General features: G+C 40.5%; 1 protein-coding gene across 3 annotated transcripts in view; it reads left to right on the forward strand.

Moving 5' to 3' along the window:
• The window catches only part of LOC106876555 (cholecystokinin receptor type A), a 297,317-nt gene that overhangs the window by 62,478 nt on the left and 231,095 nt on the right, over positions 1-3,744 (forward strand). Inside the window, exon 1 of one of the 3 annotated variants that reach the window (XM_052971430.1) lies at positions 3,210-3,436. The exons of 1 other annotated variant lie outside the window; for it this stretch is intronic. The gene's annotated coding sequence lies outside the window, so the exon portion shown is untranslated. Of the gene's footprint in view, positions 1-3,209; positions 3,437-3,744 lie in introns of those variants that run through there. One more of the 3 variants, XM_014925151.2, reaches the window with a different exon arrangement.

A 3,744-nucleotide genomic window follows, 5' to 3' on the forward strand; every position in this document is an offset into this window, starting at 1 on the left:
TCTCTCTCTCTCTCTCTCTCTCTCTCTCTCTCTCTCTATATATATATATACATACATACATACATACACACACACATTCATATATACACAGGGAGAGAAAATATATTTATGCGCAAGAATGGGTTCCCATCTTGTCTTCGTAGAAGTTCACAAATAGAAAAAACCATGAATGTTAAAAACGGAATAGTGTATAATTAGGTTCATTCATGTTCTTACAACATGACCCCCACTGTTTCAACTGAGAGTTTATTCCCTAAAGTATTTTGTAAAACGAAATTAAAAATACAATCTTAGAAATACAAAACCTGTTAATACGGATCATATCAAAATAGTAATCACCACTTATAGAGTTGAGAGAAATAGGCCCCAAAGGAATCGTTGCATTCTACAAGCACTGTCAAATTCCTAGAATTGAAAAATGAGCAAAATTTTAATGACTGTAGCATCAAACAAAATCACAAGTGAAGTGACACCCTCCTCTTATGCAGATCAACCTTGTTCAATACGGTTATTGAAAGATGCAAGAAAGGAAAATTCTGGACACCTATTACATATATGCCGCCTGTAAATCAATACTTATTCATGTTTCACTACTCACCTGTATACCATTCATGAAATAAAATACAGAAAATATTTGATGGGTTCTACAACAAAAATGTCCCACACCTCTCTTCATAATTTACATCGCCATCAGTAAAGCTTTCCACTTCATTCCCATGCTATCCACCCTTACTAAATATCCTCACTTTAAAAAACATACTGGCCAGTAAAGTCATCAAGTCTGTGTAGTGTGTGCAACAGCAACATTCCCAGAACCTGTAAATTCTCCAATAAAGTATCACAAAGTATTGCTTTCTCGCTCGTTGTTTACAGTATGTAGCTGGACGGTCTCTCCACACATCAGTAAAACGCATACAGACACTTCTGCAGATAACATCGTGTCACCTCCTCCGATTGTTTTCAGAGACTGTTGCATAAATACTTCCGTTCAACTTAAATTATTTGGAGACATTGCTTAACAGTAATTGACTTTTAGCAACAATAAATTCAGTGTGTTCTTTCGTATGGACACTAACAGGGAACATCAAATACAACCAGCCAACCAACAAAAGCATGAGCATACGCAAAGCTGTGAAGATACCAGGAGTTACATACGACCCCACCACATCATTCACAACATATATGGAAGATCATGAAAACAGATCAAAACATTTCAACAACGGAGTAATGATGTACAAACAATGCATTTGATTCATCGTAGACTATGCTAGTCCTGTTGAGGTCCCAATATCTCAACAAGAGACTACGCACACGCACGCGCACGCACGCACACACACACACACACACACACACACACACACACACACACACACACACACACACACACACACACACACACATTAAGAAATACGAAACAGAGTACTTCACGATATAACAGAATGTATACAGATCAGATCCAAAGACGGCCTTCACAAATACTAAAATTGAAAAAAAAAATCCTCTGGAAATGTGAGGAACTCGGTTACCGCAGCAAAGTTTGACTTGTACAGTTCCTGTCACTACATGGAAAACCATCTACAAGCACTCAGACACATATACAGCACAACAGAGCAGGATGTTGTGTGTGTCTCTCTCATTCATCTTGAATAAGCGTAACTCATGCCCACACGCAAAAAAAAAGCATCAATAGCTTCTCTGATCCTCCAATCCTGTTCTCGGACGCGCATCATAAGCAATAAGTGCTAAGGAACAACAGGTGCCGCATTCTGACCGTGTCTGCCTTATCCACGTCCGCTGTGGCTACCTTTAGTACAGAGGTGAACTGGACTGTAGAGAGAGGGGACAACTGGTGCAGACACAAGGTTCACCACAATATATCCTTTTCAACTCTAGGAACAAGACCCGAAATTTTTGTGTCGGGGACCAGTCGATTAGATCGACCCCAGTACGCAACTGGTACTTACTTTATCGAGCCTGAAAGGATGAAAGGCAAAGTCGATCTCGGCGGAATTTGAACTCAGAACGTAAAGACCGACGAAATACCGCTCAGCCTTTCGTCTGGTTGTGCTAACGTCTCTGCCAGATCGCCGCCTTCATTCGTCACAATATATCGGATCATGTAATACGTGGGCTGTACAGAAAGAGATTGGCTCTTGGAGAGAATACAATGTGTCCCCTATACGATTCCACACTACATGTCGAGGTGAGCAATATCTGAGGGACTCCAAGCACAGACTGGACAGTGGGCAGAGAGAGAGTGAGAGAGTCCAATATGTCCAGATTGTCATGTTGCACAGCATACGATTCAGGTGGGAAAAGCACAATGTGGTCCCCACTTAGATGGGAACACACTATAAATACGAAGATCTGTAAGGTTGCGCCCAGTCGTGTGCCATACGACCATTGGATTAGGACTGACCAGGTTGAGTTATTTTTAAACAACAGCAGCAGCAGCAATCACAAGAACATCAATAATAAAACTACTGCTACTACTACTACTACTACTACTATGGCGACTATTACTACTATTACAATTCAACAAGGGAGATTTTGTGGTCTATTAACTTGCTAGAAATAGCAGTCAGGTGTCACTTAATTTTAAACTTATTGTCTTGAAAATGGAAGGATTGACCTGAGAGTGGGTAGGGGAGGGTGAAATACAGTAACACTAGCAACAATAACAGCAACAACAATACACAAAGAGCTTAGTGAGGGAGAAAGAGTAAGAGAGAAGAGTTAACAGAAAGAAAGAGGGAGAGAGAGTGAAAGAGAGACAGAGAAAGAAAGGGAGAGAGAAAGTGTGTTATGAGAGAAAGAGAGAAAAATGTAGATATGCGGAGGCGAAACTGTGTGTGTGTCTGTGTGTGTGTGTCTCAGTGTGTGTGGGTGTGTGTATAAATCTTTAAATTGTTTCAAATGGGAGTCTGTATGACTGTGAATATGCCGTACGTGTATGCCTATGCAAATACGTGTTTGCGTGTGTGTGTGCGTGTGTTTGGTGCACGCTGCCTCAAAACAAACCGAATTCTACTTATTAAAACCGACACCACTATCAGATACACGCACCAACTCTGCTCTCTATCTCTCTCTCTCTCTCTCTCTCTCAATATATATATAGAGAGAGACGCACACACACACATACATGTATGTGTGTATAATGCTCATTCATTTTCGTTCTTACATACTATCTCCGTCTCCCTCTGTCTATCCCTCTTCTATCTCGGCCAAGCTCTCTCCCTCTCTCGCTCACCCTCTGCATCGCTTCTCCTTTTACACTCACACTCTCCCTCGTACCATCGACATCTATCAGTCTCCTCCACCCTCCACCGTACTCCCCATATCACCCATACCGACCATCTTAACCGGTTTCTATCAGTTGGTGAGTTCCACATGCCTTCCTCAAAATACAACAAGCAAAACAACTCAATAACAACAGGTGAGTCTTTCTCCTTCCCTCTCTCTCTCGCTCTCTCTCTCTCTCTCGCTCTTTCGCTCTCTCTCTCTCGCTCTCTCTCTCTCTTTCTCTCTCTAGATATATAACTTATTATATACACCAGACTTAACATGTATGTAGAATTGTGTTCTAATAAATGCACATACTTACACATACATAGAGGCATATGTGGTGTGTGTGTGTGTGTGTGTGTGTGTGTGTGTATATATATATATATATGTATACACACATATATATATATATACATATATACATATATATATGTATACACACACATATATATATATATA

This window comes from Octopus bimaculoides, chromosome 11 (assembly GCF_001194135.2).
Source record: "Octopus bimaculoides isolate UCB-OBI-ISO-001 chromosome 11, ASM119413v2, whole genome shotgun sequence".
NCBI lineage: Eukaryota > Metazoa > Mollusca > Cephalopoda > Octopoda > Octopodidae > Octopus > Octopus bimaculoides.